This window comes from Pinus tabuliformis, chromosome 3_2 (genome assembly GCF_031772625.1).
Source record: "Pinus tabuliformis cultivar Carrire ecotype Pingquan chromosome 3_2, CPIR1, whole genome shotgun sequence".
NCBI classification, from domain to species: Eukaryota; Viridiplantae; Streptophyta; class Pinopsida; order Pinales; family Pinaceae; genus Pinus; species Pinus tabuliformis.
Genome location: NC_142302.1, coordinates 339,714,343 through 339,734,080, shown reverse-complemented (window position 1 = coordinate 339,734,080; position 19,738 = coordinate 339,714,343). Strand labels below are relative to the sequence as shown.

General features: G+C 37.3%; 1 pseudogene; it reads left to right on the top strand.

Moving 5' to 3' along the window:
* Positions 1-3,248: 3,248 nt before the first annotated feature.
* LOC149180880 (uncharacterized) lies at positions 3,249-19,361 on the top strand (annotated as a pseudogene).
* Positions 19,362-19,738: the final 377 nt, after the last annotated feature.

Genomic DNA, 19,738 nt, shown 5'->3' with positions numbered 1-19,738 from the left:
GAACCAAACCAATTGGCTGCAAGTGGGTCTACAAGAACAAGTATAAATTTGATGGCTCACTTGACAAGCACAAAGCTAGGCTTGTGGAAAAAGGTTTTGCACAAAAGGAAGGGGTCGATTATGAGGAGACTTTTGCCCCCACAGCAAAATGGGCTACCATCTGGACACTCTTTGCCCTAGCAGCTCAGAACGGTTGGAAAGTCCATCAAATGGATGTAAAAACTGCTTTCTTAAATGGAGATCTAAAAGAGAATGTTTTTATGTCTCAGCTTGAAGGATTTGTTGTGAAAGGACATGAACATAAAGTATGCAAACTTGTGAAGTCCTTGTATGGCCTCAAACAAGCACCGCGAGCCTGGTATGAAAAACTAACTGAGCATCTTTTGAAACTCAATTTCAAACATTATGATCTTGATGATGCAACTTTATTTGTCAAGAAAGTTGGCAAAACAGAACTGTATATCTTGTGGTATATGTAGATGATATTTTGATGACAGGGAACAATGAAAGCTACATTGCATCCATAAAGAAGGAATTGGGGAAAAGTTTTGAAATGACTGATTTGGGCTATGTTCATTACTATCTTGGCATTGAAGTAACCCAACATCCGAAGTCCATATTTCTTTCTCAAAAGAAATACATTGGAGATTTGTTGAGCAAGTTTGGCATGACAGAATGCAATCCTCTTACTACTCCAATGGAACAAAACTTAAAGCTCACGTCTATTGAAGGAAAAGAATTTGAGGATGCAACAAAGTATAGACAGCTTGTAGGAAGTCTCAACTACCTAACTACTACCAGACCAGACATTTCGTTTGTTGTTGGAATCCTCTCCAGGTTTATGCAAAAGCCTTGTGAGGGACATTGGTCTACTGCAAAAAGAGTTCTAAGGTACTTGAAGGGAACTCAAGACTTTGGAATCAAGTATACACAGGTGGACGACTTCAACTTGATTGGATACTCTGACTCAGACTTCGATGGAGACAAAGAAACTGGGGTATCTACTTCAGGATATGCTATGAGTCTTGGATCAGGAGTTGTCTCCTGTAGATCACGCAAACAATCAGTTCCAACAGATTCCACAACAGAAGCAGAATACGTGGCAGCAACTGAAGCAACAAAAGAAATTGTGTGGCTCGGGAAAATCTTGAAGATTTGCAGGTAAAACAAGTACAATCAACTCCACTCATGATTGACAATACCTCTGCAATAAACTTGGCCAAGAACCCAAAGTTCCATGATCAAACGAAGCACATCAATACTAAATATCATCTGATTCGACATCATGTTGAGGCCAAAACAATCCATCTCCATCATTGTTCCACTAATGAGCAAATTGCAGACATCTTCACCAAAGCGCTTGGAAGAGAAAAGCTTGAACGATTCAGAATGATGCTTGGACTCACCAACATCCCTTCAGATTAAGGGGGGGAATGTTGACACCTAATCCTCAGGATTGGGTGAATATAATGTAAATAGATAAATAAGTAATATGAACAGTCATCGGGAGATGAAGTGAACAGTCTCTCCCTCATGTATATAATGAAGACCTACCTGATGGAATAATACATACGAATCATTTTTTCCTTGAGGAGTTACTGCCTGGCCTGACACTTCACACCAAGGTATCCATATCTCTCTTATGGCTACTATTTTTCATGTCATTACTTTGGTCATAATGTTGTAAATTGCAAATCATATGGGTATATCAGAAATATAAATGTTAGATCTAATCAGTTCTTAATGCCTAGATCTAGAGATTATGACATTAACAATGTTGGAAATAACAATGCATTTTCTCCTCTCCTGGATGAAAGTAAGTGTTATGTATGCAATAAATTTTAACATAAGGAAAATTAATGTAGAAGCAAGATGATAAGTTTTGATAAGAAATATAGGCAAGAAGAGTTCACTAAGGTATGGAATAAAAAACCTAAGAATGTAAAAGAGTGTGGATTTTCTCTCTATGCTCAAAATCAAGAAAACTAATGGCACATTGGTAGTCGTTATTTTAGGCACATGACAAGAGACAAGAGCAAGTTTGTATCTCTAAATGCAGAAAGAGGAGGTACAATGTTACTTTTGGGAATAATCCACCAATAAGAATATTGGGAAAAGGGAGAGTTGTTGGGACAAGGGAAAGGTCAAAGCTCATAATGTATTGTATGCATATGGTTTTAAGCATAATATTTTAAGTTATAAGAAGAGCTTTGGCGTAAATCACATATAGAAAGACCTTTGTCGACGCGTTTCGAACCAGCAAGTGTGGCTCATCGTCAGGACAAGTTGAAGAAACAGATCCAGCTTTGCATGTTAAATAGTCTGAGCAGGGCCTCCAACAGCTATCTAGATCAACGGCTAGCTTTGACTTAGGGACAGTCAAAAAGTCAAATTGATTATTTAAAGGAAGATAGTTAATGACCATACCTATATATAAATATATAATTATATAAATGAAATAATTTTAGAAGGGGTTTACGTTATTAATTAGTTAAAAATGTATAATTTAATAATTAAAAAATTATAATTAAATGGGAATTAGTTAAATTGAAGACCTAACTTTTTTATAAATAAGGTAAATGTAAGATGATAGTTAAATAAAATAAATAATAATAATAAAAATAAGCAAATAAATAAATAATAATAATATATATTCGTTAATAGATAAATAAATAAATAGATTAAAATATATATAAAAATAAAAATAATAATAATATATATAAATTAGTTACGAAAGAAATAATAAAATAAATAAATAATAATAAAAATAAGAAAATAAAAAATGATAATATATATTCGTTAATAGATAAATAAATAAATAGATTAAAATATAGAAAAATAATAATAATATATATAAATTAGTTACGAAAGAAATAATAAAATAAATAAATAATAATAAAAATAAGAAAATAAAAATGATAATAATACTAATATATATTCGTTAATAAATAAATAAATTATAAAATAAAAAATAATAACAATATATAGAAATTAGTTATGAAAAAATAATAAAATAGATAATAATAATAATAATAATATATATTCGTGAAAGTAAGCTGCGATCCGAGATCCGAGATCCCCGCTGAGCTTTCTCCCGCTCGCTCCCTCGGCCCTTCTCGGCCCCTTGGCCTTCCATCTGCGAGGCCTGTCTCTCCAGAACTGGCGCGGGTCTGTCCGGCGATCCTCCCCTGCGATCTGCCGGGCCATGGGTGTTCGCCTTCTTTGAGCATCCTGCAAGCCTGACCTCCATGGAGGCGGTGGGCACCCCCCAGGCTCCTCCCTCTCCTCCGTCGAAGATCTCCGCAGCTGAGGCGTTCAGCCGTCTTCTGGAAGGGCTGCCAAAGAAGAAACCTGCTGAAGCGGCGAAATTCGTAAAGAGGATCGATGAAATCCCCGAGATCTCACTTCCTCCGGAAACTCCGATACAGGTTGCTTTGTCCTTATCCGAACGAGCTCTCATAGGCCAGTTTACGGGTCTATGGCCATCCCCCAAATCCACAGAGAGCTGGGTCAAAAGAAACTGGGCGCCGCTGATCAAAGAAAGCGTGACCTCTTATTTCCTGGGGCGAGGATTCTTCCTTTTTGAATTTAACACCAAAGAAGACAAAGATCTGATCTTTCGAAACGGTCCTTACTTCATGGGCCCCCAGGGCCTATATCTGAATAAATGGACTCCTGATTTTGATCCAGAAGTGGACGTCCCCAAAGCTGTTCCGGTCTGGGTAAGGCTCCCAAACCTCCCAGTTCACTGCTGGAACTGGGATTCTCTGATGCACATCGGAAATGCCCTGGGGAAATTCATAGACCGAGCAAACAGCAAGGACCAATATGACTGTGCCAGGATCTGCGTTGAGGTGGATCTGGAGGAGGGGCTCCCGGAGGCAATCAAAATCAAAGTAGGAAACTGGATGCATGTTCAGAAGCTAGACTACGAACAGTTGCCCTTCAAATGTCGGAAATGCCAGGTTTATGGGCACTTTGCCAGGAACTGCCCATCGGCGAATGAAACAACTCAAGGTAAGGAGGCCGGCTGGAACCAAGTCAAACGATCCAAAATGCCATCCAAGACTCAGAAGCCGGGAGGAACTACAGGCAAAGGGATCCATCAAGACCCAGTTCAGCAGATCCAGCAAAGCCAGCCCAAGTCTACCCCAGAGAACAGGTTTGAACTTCTCAGCTCCCAACCAGAGGATCCACATGCAGAAGCAAATCAAAAGTCAGTGTCCCCAGACAAAGACTCTCCATCTCATATCTTTAAAGACATGGGAGTTCCAGAAAGCTCAAAAGGAACTCCTGAAGTAGCCGAGGAGGAGGACCAAGAATCAGAAGACTCGGAGGAGGAAGGAGAAATAGGAGAGTCCCAATCCTCTGTAAGGAGATCTACAAGAGGGCGCAAAACGGATCGGGAAAAAAGAGAGCATGAAACGTACAAGGACAAGCTACAGGGCAGCCAACCAACACTGGAGAAGCTGCTAGCAAAAAAGCCGAAGATGGCAAGAAACCAGCACCAAGGCTCCAAGGGAGCCCAACCGAGCAAAGGTAAATAATGAAAATAATCTCCTGGAACTGTAGGGGTATGGGCAGCAAGATCAAAGAAGATGCTATTCGAAATCTAATTAGAATAGAGGTTCCGGACATACTCCTCCTCCAGGAGACTAAAATGGAGGAATCTGATTTCCTTCAGGTAAGCAAAAAACTCTGGAAAAAAAGTAACGCAACAGCAGTCTCAGCCCGAGGAGCCTCCGGAGGGTTGGGTACTCTCTGGAATGAAAGTAGGTTTTCATTGGTGTCACAGGTATCAAATATCCATTGGGTGATGGTAAAGATGCAGCACATAATCACAAAAGAAATCTTTTGTCTTATTAATGTTTATGTACCAGTCAACGCCGGAGAAAAAAAGGACTGCTGGGATTCATTAAGACAGCAAGCAGAGCTGGGCAATCTGGATAAAGTCATCATAGCAGGTGACCTGAACATCACGCTGCACTCTTCAGAAAAGCGAGGAGGCTGCATCGTGCGAGATCCGGCAAGGGAATGGGCAGAGGATCTCCTCCTAGATTGGGATCTGATCGATATCAAGCCTGTCTCAGGTAAGTTCACTTGGTCCAATAAAAGATTAGGCCCCGGGCATATCGCTGCTAGGTTGGATAGATTCTTTGTTCATAGCTCGTTTCTCTTGCTTGGTTTAGATGCAAGCATGCACATTCTTCCTTGTAGCACCTCTGATCATAATCCTATTATGCTATCTCTTAGAGCTCACTCTGACCTTGGCCCCATTCCCTTCAAGTTCAGTCCTTTATGGATCAAGGAACCAAGCTTCATGCAGATTGTCAAAGAATGTTGGTCCCTGCCTGTAAGTGGATCTCCATTCTATATATGGGAGGAAAAAATCAGAAGATTGAAGTCAAAGCTAAAGGGTTGGGCCAAATCCCTGGCCAACCCAGCATCTGAAAGAAAAAATACTCATAATCAGCTAGAAGCCCATTACTTGCAAACGGAAGAGGCATATATCACCAGAGACATATTAGACAAAGAGGCTCAGCTCCAACAGCAATATCATAAATCATGCCTGGCTGAAGAGGAAGCGTGGAGGATCAAATCACGCTGCCTATGGCTAAAGGCAGGCGACAGAAATACCAGTTTCTTCCACAAACAAGCTGAATCCAGGAAATGCTTTAATTCCATAACAGAAATTAGAGAAGGAGATATCACGCACAAAGATTTTACAAACATTAAACAAGCAGCCCATCAACATTTCAAAAGGCTGTACAGCGCAGAGGAGAATACTCAACAGAATTTGCAACTGCTGGACGGGGTTCCCAACCTCGTTTCTGATGAGGAGAATCATCATCTAGAGAAAAATATCACAATGGAAGAAGTCAAAAATGCCCTGGCTGCTATGAACCCTGATAAATCTCCAGGACCAGATGGGTTCTCCGCCTCCTTTCTCCAATCCTGCTGGCACATAGTGGGGAAAGATTTGTGTAAAATGGTTCAAAAATCGCAGACTTGTCAGAAATTAGGAGGAGGAACCAACTCTTCATTCCTTGCCCTCATTCCCAAGGAAAAGGGAGCTAATTCTTTCAATAGGTTTCGGCCCATATCCCTTTGTAATATTGGCTACAAGGTGATCACAAAAATTATTGCTAACAGGTTGAAGCAAATCCTACCTAGAATCATTCCTGAGAACCAAGGGGGCTTTATACAAGGGAGATATTTGGTGGACAACTTTCTTCTTGTCCAAGAGGCTATCCTGTCAAGTCAGAAGCGCAAAGAACAAGGTATGGCTATAAAATTGGATTTAGCAAACGCCTTTGACCGAGTTAACCATTGTTTTCTATTTAATGTTTTGGAAAAATTTGGGTTTGGAGCAAGGTTTATTAATTGGATCCGGGCCTGCATATCGGAACCTTGGATCGCTCCTCTAGTTAATGGTAGATCTGCAGGTTTCTTCAAAGCTACAAGAGGGTTAAGACAGGGCTGCCCTCTGTCCCCTCTGCTGTTCGTTATTCAAGCTTCAGTTCTCAGCTTTCATCTAAACAAAAAATTGCAAGAGCAAGAGATCCCAGGGATCTCCATAGCAAGGGGAGTCCAACATATAAACCATGCCCTTTTCGCAGATGACACTCTGCTTCTTGGAGCAGCTTCGATTCATTCAGCCAGAAAATTCAAAGAGGCCCTTGACGAGTACTGTATCGAATCTGGAAGCAGCCTCAACAAGGGTAAGTGTCACATTTACTGTTGGAACACCCCCCCATCTCTGATAATTTCCATCTCGAGATGTCTTGGATTTGTCGCCACCAAAGATTGGACCTCTTTTAAGTACCTGGGTTTGCCAATATTTCTCAAGCGCCCCTACAGCAGAGATTGGCTGCCTCAGGTAGAGAAATTTAAAATCAGGCTTCAGGCATGGGGGATCAACTGGTTAAATATGGCAGGAAAGACTATACTCATAAAAGTTGTTCTTAGCAGCCTCCCTCTTTATCAGTTCTCAGTGCTACTTGCGCCCAATGGCATTCTACAAAAAATGGAGAAGTATATCAGATATTTTTTTTGGAAAGGGGGTAAAAACAATGAAAGGAGATTCCCGTTGGTAAAATGGGAGACGATCCTCAAACCCATGATGGAAGGAGGGCTCAATATTAAAAAACTTCATCTGCAGAATATAGCAATGAGTGGCAAGCAGCTCTGGAGACTAATAGCGCCCAAACCTGGCTGGGCACAGTTAGCAATCTGGAGAAAATACTTCCAAGGCAAGCGAACGAGATGCTTAGATGGGCCTCTTCCGCAAGGAACCTCGCCTTTCATCACTCTCTGCTCAAAAGCAGCCCCGCTATTGCGATCCAGAGCCTATTGGATTCCCGGGAATGGGAAAAAAATTAATTTATGGACAGATCGAATCATGGACAGAGATCCAATCGAAGACTGCCCAAACGTGACTGCATTAAAAAACTGGATGAAGGCTACAGGGAAAAACAAGCTATGGGATATTACAGCGTGGAATGGTTTGCAATGGGCGGGCTGGCAGCTGTCGGACGTGCCGTCAAACCTCCAGCATGAAGTCAACCATCTCCGCGTCCTGCTGAATGGTATTGCTCCCCTGCACTGCCGCAAGAAAGACAGACGAGGATGGGGTGATCGGGCTGCAGGTTACTCGGTCGCCCAGGCCTATGCGCATCTAGATTCTATCCCCAACGTGCCACCCGATCCAGCCCCGTGGAAAGCCATTTGGGAAATCAAATCGCAGCCCAAAATCGATCTCTTCTGTTGGCTGTTATGCCATAGAAAAATATTGACAGAGGATAAACTCCAGAGGCGTGGTTACTGTGGACCTTCCAGATGTTCCTTGTGCCAAGAATCAGAAGAGAACGCCACGCATCTTATTCTCAGCTGTAAATTCTCCATTCAGGTCTGGAGAGAATTGATGGATGATTGGAATCCAAGATTCGAGTTACCTGCCACAATAATAGTCCTATTCGCAACTTGGAAAAACAGTTATCCTGGTCCCTCTCCTAAAAACAAATTGATCAAAGCGGCCTGGTCATCACTTCTCAAAATTTGCTGCTGGCAAATTTGGTTAGAGCGAAATGGCAGAATCTTCAGAAGTATTCAGCACAATCCCAAGAAAGTTGCAGCCAAGGTAAAGAGCCAATTAAAAGAATGCTTGGGAGAACAAAAAGACGACTCGAATCTCAGCCAGATAGACATAGATTGGGGGTCCTCCCTGGACCTGCAATTCCGCCAAAAAATCAGAAGCATGGACCACCCTGAGGAATGGAAAATCAGGGGAAAAAACAGCGAGGAGTTTCAAAACTGGGTCCCCAAACAAAAGGCTCACTCTCTATTCTTTGACGGGGCATCAAAAGGGAATCCGGGCAAGGCTGGAGCAGGAGGAGTTATTAAAAACATCGATGGAGTACCGATTCTTCAGTTTGCCTGGGGTCTGGGAATCAACTCCAGTATTCAAGCTGAGGCATTAGCCCTCTTCCAAGGACTTAATCTGCTTTTGAAGCTGGGAATCAAGGAGGCAATAATTTTTGGGGACTCTGAAGTGATCATAAAAACCATGGTGACCAATTCTAGTCCGCGGGATCTAAGGTTAGCAAGGTTGATCCAAAGAATCAGAAGCATGGCGAAGCTGTTCCAAAACCTGAGATACTATCACGTGCTGAGAGACAACAACAAAGAAGCAGATCTTGAAGCCAATAAAGCAGCACAACTCAAGGACGGGGCAATGAAAAGCGACGAGGAAGAAACATGGGTCCCAATCCCTTAAATCTTTTCAGCAGCTATGTTCTTTTGTTTGATTCTAAAACAATTTGTCTGTATATTTAAACTTGGGCAAATTGCAGAAACAAACTCTTTAGATGACCCCAAAAGGAACTGGAAGTGGAATTCAAGCTTCACAGTTACTCAGAAGGACGAATCCTACTGGATCAGGCCTATTGTAATCAGAAAATTGGTATTCAGACCGACCCAATAATATATTCCATAACCGTTCTTGTAAAATAATAATAATAATAATATATATTCGTTAATAGATAAATTAATTAATTAATTAAAATATATATAAAAATAATAATAATATATATAAATATCGAAAGAAGGCCTAACAATCTCAATAGAGATGATGGCTGGAAGATCAGTAGATGTTGGATCCCTGCCCTTTCATCTTAGTCTTCCCCCCCCCCTTTCATCTTTTTCGCTTTCGTCGTTCCCCTGGAGCCTTCCTGTCTCCTAGGGTTTATCCTTCTTGCTCTGGACTCTTTCCAGTCCTTCTCCTTTTTATTTTGTGTCGTCCTTTTTCCCGGATTGATAATCATAACAAATATTTATTTACTTATTATTATTTATTTATTTATTTATTTATTTTATATTATTTTTATATATATTTTAATTTATTATTTATTTATCTATTAACGAATATATATTATTATTATTATTTATTTGCTTATTTTTATTTTTGAGTCGCTCCCTTTTCCCTGATTGATATTGGTATTTATAGTCATAACAATTATTTATTTACTTATTTTTATTTTTATTATTATTTATTTATTTATTTTATTAGTTTTTCGTAACTAATTTATATATATTATTATTTTATATATATATATTTTATTATATATTTTAATTTATTTATTTATTTATCTATTAACGAATATATATTATTATTATTATTATCTATTTTATTATTTTTTCGTAACTAATTTTTATATTTAAGAGAAATTCTTGGGCGTAAATCACAAGATAAATCATTTGTCGACGCGTTTCGAACCAACTAGTGTGGTTCATCGTCAGGACAAGTTGAAGAGACAGATCCAGCTTAGCATGTTAAATAGTTTGAGCAGAGCCTCCAACGATTATCACGACTAACGGCTACTTTTGACTTTAGGACCAGAGTCAAAATTATTACAATTTAATGGAAATTAGTTATAATAGGTGACCAATAAAAATATATAAAATAATTTAAATGGTTTTTAAGATTAGTTAAAAAGCGTATTGTTTGTTAATTAAAAATAACCAATTAGCAGCTAGTAATAAAGGGAATAAGTTATATACAGGACATTTTCTTATAATAAGTGTATAATTATATATAAATATAAAATAACATATAAAAGTTAGTTAGAGTTAATAAAAATAATGAAACAAAAATTAAGCTAACCTAAAAAAGAAAAAAATAAATAAATAAACAAATAAAAATAATAATAATATAAATATAAATATAAAATAAATTAATTAATTAAATAATAATAATAATAATAATAATAATAAAATAAATAAACAAACAAATAAATAAATGAATAAATAAAAATAAAAGTAAAAGTAAAAAATAAAAATAATAGCAACAAAATTAGAATTAAAATTAAAAATTAATAAAACTAAAAATATATAAATCTATATATTTATTTTAATTTTAAACTATATATATATATATATATTTTAAAATTAAAATAAATATATAGATTTATATATTTTTATTTTTAATTAATTTTTAATTTTAATTCTAATTTTGTTGCTATTATTTTTATTTTATTTTTTTACTTTTATTTTTATTTATTTTTTATTTATTTATTTATTTGTTTATTTATTTATTTATTTATTTGTTTGTTTATTTATTTATTTATTATTATTATTATTATTATTATTTTTTTTTTTTATTTATTTATTTATTTTTATTTTTTTTCATTATTATTATTATTTTTATTTGTTTATTTGTTTATTTATTTTTTTTCCTTTTTTTTCTTTGAGGTTAGCTTAATTTTCGTTCCATTATTTTTATTAACTCTAACTAACTTTTATATGTTATTTTATATTTATATATAATTATACACTTATTATAAGAAAAGGTCATGTATATAACTTATTCCCTTTTATTACTAGCTAATTGGTAATTTTTAATTAACAAACAATACCCTTTTTAACTAACCTTAAACACCATTTAAATTATTTTATATATTTTTATTGGTCACCTAATATAACTAATTTCCATTAAATTGTAATAATTTTGACTCTGGTCCTAAAGTCAAAAGTAGCCGTTAGTCGTGATAGTCGTTGGAGGCTCTGCTCAAACTATTTAACATGCTAAGCTGGATCTGTCTCTTCAACTTGTCCTGGCGATGAACCACACTAGTTGGTTCGAAACACGTCGACAAATGATTTATCTTGTGATTTACGCCGAAGAATTTCTCTTAAACTTGATATGGATCACAGAAACCTCAATTCAATAATTTTTATATATTGTTATTATTTTTTATTTTATAATTTATTTATTTATTAACGAATATATATTAGTATTGTTATCATTTTTTTTTCTTATTTTTATTATTATTTATTTATTTTATTATTTCTTTCATAACTAATTTATATATATTATTATTATTTTTCTATATTTTAATCTATTTATTTATTTATCTATTAACAAATATATATTATCATTTTTTATTTTCTTATTTTTATTATTATTTATTTATTTTATTATTTCTTTCGTAACTTATTTATATATATTATTTTTATTTTTATTTTTATATATATTTTAATCTATTTATTTATTTATCTATTAACGAATATATATTCTTATTATTTATTTATTTGCTTATTTTTATTATTATTATTTATTTTATTTAGCTATCATCTTACATTTACCTTGTTTATAAAAAAGTTAGGTCTTCAATTTAACTAATTCCCATTTAATTATAATTTTTTAATTATTAAATTATACATTTTTAACTAATTAATAACGTAAACCCCTTCTAAAATTATTTCCTTTATATATTTATATATTTATATATAGGTATGGTCATTAACTATCTTCCTTTAAATAATCAATTTGACTTTTTGACTGTCCCTAAGTCAAAGCTAGCCGTTGATCTAGATAGTTGTTGAAGGCCCTGCTCAGACTATTTAACATGCAAAGCTGGATCTGTTTCTTCAACTTGTCCTGACGATGAGCCACACTTGCTGGTTCAAAATGCGTCCACAAAGGTCTTTCTATATGTGATTTTACGCCGAAGCTCTTCTTATAACTGTTATGGATCACAGAAGTCTCAATTCAACAATATTTTAAGTGTTAGCCAAATGTGTGACCAAGGATATGATTTCATATTTCATTCAAATGGTTGAGAATTAAAGAAGGTAGATTGCGGTAAAATGATTGTGAAGGTAATTAAAACATCAAGCAATGTGTATGTATTGTGTTAGCGCTTGAAATTTCACCTCAGGCTGAGAAAGGCAAACTCCAAGGCAACATCAAACCACTTAGCCTCGTAGCTAGCCCTACGGGGCAGGAGAGGGCTCTCTCCGGTATATCTCGGCAAAGATCTTCAAAGGGCGGAGATAACCAATAAAGAACACTGATTTTAGGCTAGTAAACTGATAAAAGGTTTGATTTGAGATTTTTAGGATTTTGGTGGAAAATCGGGGAAAGGCAATTTTGGGTGCGGGGATTGGACACAGTTTTTGCAGGGGGTTCTTTGGGGCAAGGTAGGAGACTGTATTGATGCCTTTGAAAGAGTCAGATGGGAAAGAATGACTGGTGAGGAGCTAAGGAGAGCAAGTAAACACCTTGAGTTCTCCTTAAACAGATGAAAACATTGATATTAAGCAAACTTAAAAGCAGAGCATGGCAATCATGAATTCTACTTTAACACTTCATTTGCCTAATTTGCAGAAGGAAAAGTAAGAAGATGAATCACATAACAAACTTACAAGTACAAAGAGAAACACACCATCAATACATGTAACCACAGGGATCCCAAAAAGGACTGCAAAACCCTGGTCTTCCTTTGCCAAAAATTGCAGAGATACAATGAGTAATACAATAGAAGCTTCTCCCTCAAGAGTCCAACCATGAAAATGACCAAGAAAGTACATAATATAGGCAATATAACATCTTTCCTTGCCTCTAGGGGTCGAGCTTACTATCCTAGGAGCTGTTTCAACCAATTCTAAATTGAGCACTAAAAACTAGGCAGTCAAAACAACTTGCCTCTATAAGCTAGGAAACCAATTCATTCATTAAATTTTTGCCTATCTCATGAATGAATCTTCTAGAAGAGATAAATGAGTGTCAAAATATCATAAAATTACATCATTTACAACAAGGAGGATCAAAATCCACTCCAAAAAGTCAAACCTAGTCAAAATTGCGTTTTGCTTAGCTGTAGGTGCATTTCTGTGAAAATCGCCCAATGCGTAGCGCCCTGATTCTGAACGCGTAGCGCGCCTTTGGAGCAACTTTTGAGGCACTTCCAGGTGTCCAAATGAGGCAAAAGTGGGCTTGTTGGAAAGGTCTGGATGTCTACTTTCCAACCCAAGTGGAATTTCTGAATTTGGTGTCCATTTTCCCCTCCAAAATTGCAATCTCCCAAGACTGCATCCTGTGTGTCAAAAATGTGGCAAAAAGTCATTTTTTGCATGTTTTTTGACCTTCTGGAGGCTCAAAACTTGGTGAAATTTCTTGGAAACTGCTGAGCAAGTGTATTTTTGCATGACAAATCCAAAAATACTGAGTTTTCCTGAAATGGAGTTGCCCATCTTAAGGGTCGCGCGCGGCACGCTATGCGTTGGTGAAGAAAACCTGTTTTTTAGCCCAAAAAATTCACAAGTGACCAAAAATGCTCAAAATTTTCTGAAATTTGTGCTGGAGTTGAGTCATTTAGCATCATGCTCCTTCAAGGAAGCCTCAACCAAGATGTGGAGGGGATCGGGCCTTTTTCTTCGTTTTAGTGCTTTGGCCAACCGTCCTTGGAGCACCTTCATTCTCGCCTTGCATACGTGCATTCGGGCCCAATAGTGGTTCTTCATGTTCCGGAGCAGGTCCTTATCTTTGTTGGCCTTGGCCAGCAACCTCTCCAAATGAGCATTGACCCGGAGAAGCATAGCCTCTCGCTCAATGGGCACCAAATCACCGGGTCTCTTACGAGCCAAGTTGCGGTCTTCATGGATCCTCCGCAACTCATCAAGAGTGTGCTCATCTTCTAATTGCTTGTTGCGCTGCTCTAAATATGTGATTGTCCATTGTGCCCTCTCTAATTTTTCTTGCAACAAGCGATTTTCAGCCTCCCGTTGCTGAATGATCTCCTTAAGCTCCGAGCTAGGAGAACGGGTGTCAAGATCAATGATGTCGATATCTGGATCACCTGACAATCCCTCCTCAATCATGGGCTGCTTGCCCCTCTCTGATACCTGTGCTGCTGTCGGAAACGAGGCCCCTTCCACCTGATGTGGAGATAACACTCGCGGTGCTGATGAAGATGGCGAGACCCCTTCCACCTGGTGTGGAGAAAATACTCGCCGAGCTGATGCAAATAAGGCCTTGTGGCCTCTCTGATATGTGACCAATGGAGGGGAGCTGACATGTCTGGGCTCAGGGATGTCATACTGCTGTGATGGTCCTCCCTCCTCATGAACAACCTCAGGGGGTGGTGGTGCTGTGAAGAAATCTCGAGAGATGAAATCCTCCCATGGGATACCCTGCTGGGCCAACTGATGTATGACCACAAGCTTGATCAAACCATAATGATAGATGCTCCTGTGTTGCTGTGCTGGGCTCTTTCTCTGCATCAAGGGCACCATCCTCTCAATATTCCGGCACATGAAAAATGGTATGTTCATCATCTGTACCCGTGTGAAATGCATCAACAAGCGGATATGGTACGAATACAAACGTGAAAATCTACCCTCACAGGTGAAATAGCGAATGATGAGCCTCATCAAGGGAGCATACTCATCCTTCAAAAATCTGAAAGGAAATACACCAGTCATGTGCCTCATGTACACAGGTTTAATGTAGGGCTCATACTGAAATCTGTCCAACAGTTTGCGCTTGTTCCACTCTTCTCCAACATTGGGTATCCCTGTTGCTTGAGCAACAACCTCAGGTGACAATGTAAAATCCACCCCTGCAAGATTCACATGCCCGTCATGCAAATGCAAAACAAACAAGCGGACCAATTCCCTATGGTGCTGAATTTGAGAAATCCTCTCGCAAAATTCATAACATGATTGATGGCGGAAACATGTGACTGCAAGTGGACAAGCCTGTAAATAGGTCAAAGAGGTGGGCTCCTCTCTCACATGGTGACCACCCTTACCACCCCTGTGAGGCCTCCTTTGTACCTCAACCTCTGGTGTTGACTCACGGTCATCACTTTGCTCATAGTCAGTTTCGGTTTCTGACATGGTTTCAAGAGCAAAGTGGTTGAAATGTACTGCTGCTTCTATTCAAAAACTTGTTGTTTTAACTGTTGAAATGCTGCTTCAAGGGGACAAATAACACAAGGGAGATGTTAGGGAAGGGAAACTTTTGAGGGAACTGAGGGAAAATATAAGTAAAAGAGGATTTAGGGAAGGAATCATGACATATACAACATCATACAATTATAATTTGCAGGGGTTTTATGGGAAGTAGGGTTTAGGGTTATGTTATTGAATTTTAGGGATAGGGGTAGGGTTTTAGGGCTTTTGGTATTTTTGTTATGGAGATTAGGTGAAAATGACAAGGGAGATGGTAATGGGATGTGGGGAAAAAATGGGGGTGAAAAGGGATGACCTTGAGCAGCAAAAGCAAAACCCTAGCCTTACTTGCACTTTGACATTTGTAAGCAAAATACACATGAACTTCTCATTTCAAAATGATGACATTTAAATGCTCATTCAAGCTTTAGCAAGCAATATACTTTGATGTTTGGAGGCCTACCTGCAACCTTGAAGAGATTTGGGGTCGATTTGAGGTTTGAAGGCAATTTTTCTGTGTGTAAACCCCAACGCGTAGCGCGCAGGTCCTGACGCGTAGCGCGCGCCCAACGCGTAGCGCCTGTGTCTTTTTCCCACTGCGATGACTGCCCCAATGCGTAGCGCACAGGTCCTGATGCATAGCGCGCGGGCTCTCACAGCAATTTCGCACAGTTTTTTCACTAAGTCGCCTTTCACACTTGCTCTTGGAGTCTTGGAGGCAAATAATGATAAAATGAAGGGAGGGGGGCTTTTATAAACTTGATTTGAATTAATTTCCCCTCAAACCCACTTTCTAATGTTTATAACATGACACTTTTCAAAATTTAAATGTTGTTGACTTATGGTTTCCTTTTTGTCCTGAAATTGGTTGAAATGATGCTTTTTCTTGAAATTTTTTGCAGAGGTAGCTTCTGAGGAGTCTTGGCAAAGGGGACCAGGGCCGCATGCTGACTTCCGAAGAGTTTGAATTTTTACCAATTTTACAAAAAATGAGAAAATGACCTTGTCTTCAAAAACAGGGTTTTTGAATTCAAGGTAAAAATTAGCTGTACAATATGAAATCCTTTGAAGTGATGCTTTGATAGACATCCCTCTGGCCTGCTGGGCATTTATTGACCTTAAAAACATGACCTCAAAGACAAATTGGACTAAACCTTAGACCTAGGACCTTGACTTTCAAGACAAGACAAATGACCCTGTAGAGCATTTATTGACTGAAACAACTTGAACCAGCAGTGCCAAGAGGGGAATAAAAGACACAAGCTCCTCCATCAGGGTTATGGCATGCCTAATGGAATGCAATAAGAGGACACTGATGAGACACCTACTAATGAAATGCAAAGAGTTTTGATCGCTGATGGAGGGCTACTAGACCGACTCTAACATATTGGATGGAGGCAAAAATAATTGTTGTATGGGGAAAATGGATGAGAGTTGGTTATGGCAAAAGAAACTAGGTTATCTCAACTTTGATAAGCTTGTCAAGTTAGGTAAAAAGGATGGTTTACGAGATATGCCCAATATCTTGAATCCAATTCATACTATTTGAAAGTCATGTCAATTTCGAAAACAAACACAATTTTAGTTCAAGAAAAAGGAGCATTCACAAACAATACCTTTATAAATTATTCATATAGATCTTTGTGGACCCACAAGAACTCGATCTCCACGAGGTGAGAGATACTTCATGCTCATAATTGATGACCATACTAGAATTACATAAATTGGTGTACTAAAAGAAAAATTTAAAGCCTTTGGTAAGTTCAAGACCTTCAAAGCACAAGTTGAGAATGAAATGGACTTGAATATTAAGTGCTTAATATCATATAGAGGAGGAAAATTCAAATCTAATGAATTCAATGATTTTTGTGAGAAACATGGGATTAAGACACAAATTTCAATAGCAATAATTCCTTATTAAAATGGTGTGGCTTAGAGGCTAAATAGGACTACTCAAGAAATGGTTAGAGGAATGATGGATGAGTAAAACGTTCCAAATACATTTTGGTAAGAAGTAGTTCAAACAACGATCAACATTCTTAACAAGACTCATATTAGAGTAAACAACAACAAGACTCCCCCATATTAGAGTAAATATATTAAAGAAATATTGAATAAATTTGGCATGGAGATCTACTCACCCATGAGCACACCCATGGTAATAGGTTGTAAACTCATCAAGGGTGGTGAATCTCCAAAGGTAAATCAAACAATGTATAGGTCTATGATTGGCAGTTTACTTTATCTAGCAACCTCAAGACCAAACAATATGCAAGTAGTAGGATTAGTGCATGGATTTTAGTCAAATCCAAAGGAAACTCATGTGAATGTGGTGAAGAGGATATTTAGGTACCTTCAAGGGACATTAGACTTTGGTTTATGGTATTCAAGAGGCACATATTTCACTCTCAAAGCTTATATAGATGCAAACTAGGTTGGTAGTGTTGATGAAAAGAAAAAAACCAATGGAGAAATCTTTATTTCTAGACAGTTGTCTAGCCTCCTAGCTTAGTAAGAAACAAATTTTCATTTTTGTATCCATAGTTGAAGCAGAGTATATTGCAGCAACATCATGTTGCACCCATGTTCTATGGATGAAGAAAAATATCAAGGATATCTAGGTAAATTTTGATCAACCTATGCCAATTATGTGTGATAACACTAGTACAATTAATATCTCTAATAATTCTATGCACTCTAAGATAAAGCACATATCCATCAAGTATCATTTTCTCAGAGAACAAGTTGTCGATAAAATTGTCAAATTAGAATATATTTCCTCATAATAGTGAGTTGTAGCTATATTTACCAAAGCATTGCCTAGAGAGACTTTTTAGTATCTTAGACAAAGATTGGGAGTGTTTTCTCCTTCATTTTTTCAATAAAAGGAGTAGTTTACACCTACATTATGCCAATCCATGTCATCTTAACAAAGTGAAATGCGGGAAAAGAATGTTAATCATGACAGTTGATATACAACATAGGAGGGGAGTCCATCAATCATGTGACAAATTACATAAATCGGTGAGAGTTATATTGTCCTCGTGAGAGGTAAAAGAAAGCATGAACACAGGGGGAGTAGTATCCATACAAAGGAGAATATAGTTGTAGCTTAAGAAGACTTATCCATGCAGCCCTTTGCCATTAATGTAAAAGGGGGAGAAATAGGAAGACATGAGGAGAAGAAGAGCCACCCACTAGATAGGGGGAATTCTCAGCCAAAGTACATCAATGATTGGCTTATGTTTGGTGATGTTTCCATCTTTTAGTCAATGCCAAAGGGGGAGATTGTTAAACATGTGTTGTCATTGATTAGAGTTGTGATCTTATCACCATATTAGCCACTAGGCATCATATCTTGGTATTTTATCACTTGGAAATGAAAGAGACAACTAGAATTTAAATAAGAGATTGAGTGAAAACTCCAAACAAACCATAGTTAGTGCATTGTCTACCTGCTCAAATGAAGATTGGGAGGCTATAGTGGATCAAACTCCAAAACCATAAGGTCATTCACAAGTGACTATAAAAGTATCAAAACTCTCTCTAAACAATCAGTATCTAACTTTTAAATAACGGGGAAGGAGAGTGTCCACTTGTGGACAAAATTCTCTTTACAAGGACCAAACAAGTGAATGTATAAATAAAGATAAAGCCATGGATCATCCTTTGCATGAAGGTGTTGATGAAATTTATACAACCTGAGATTTGAAATATGGTACGGATCATGTTCCTGTAGTCGATGGATTTTCTCCAAAATTTTCAACGAGGGAGTCAGAGGATATGTTTAAGGCATTTACAATTCATGATGCATTAGCAATTTTTAGAAAACTTGCTTTTTCTTATGAAGCACGATGAATCATTCATATTCAATATAATATATGTGCATTAGATGGAAATGACAATCTTATCAACTTACACTTTGATAAATATTTGTAACCTCCCTCTCCAATACCTCCTACTTCTACCTAAACTGCACAAAGGATGTTTGTTGGAGCTTTAAGAAGCCAAGGACTCACTAAAGGGGTGTCTGCCAAATCTCGCTTTAAAAAAAAAAGGAGGAAAGAAAGGATAGGATACTGATGCGAAAAAGATTGTGAGATGAAGCATGGGGCACAGATGACTAAAGTACATTGTTGAACCATTTTCTCTATGCTTCAAGCGATAGAAAATCTATGTGAATAGCACTTAATAGTATTTAATGCAACGATGTTTTTCCTTATGTTTGTATAAAAATTCCAAGTGTGTTATTACTATCTAAGTTATTGTATTTATCTTATGTATGTTTTTATGGTAAAAACAATTTAAATGAGCATGTAAATGGGACTTTGTTTGAGAAACCTAGATGTCACAAGGATCCAAACTAAAATAGATGGAAGCAAAGAAATACAATTTTATTAGATTTGTTATTGGACATAATGTTACACATAGTGGTATTTTGGATCATGCCATTACTTTAGAAAATTATTAGCATCATGATTTACTTAGATTGGAACATGTTGAA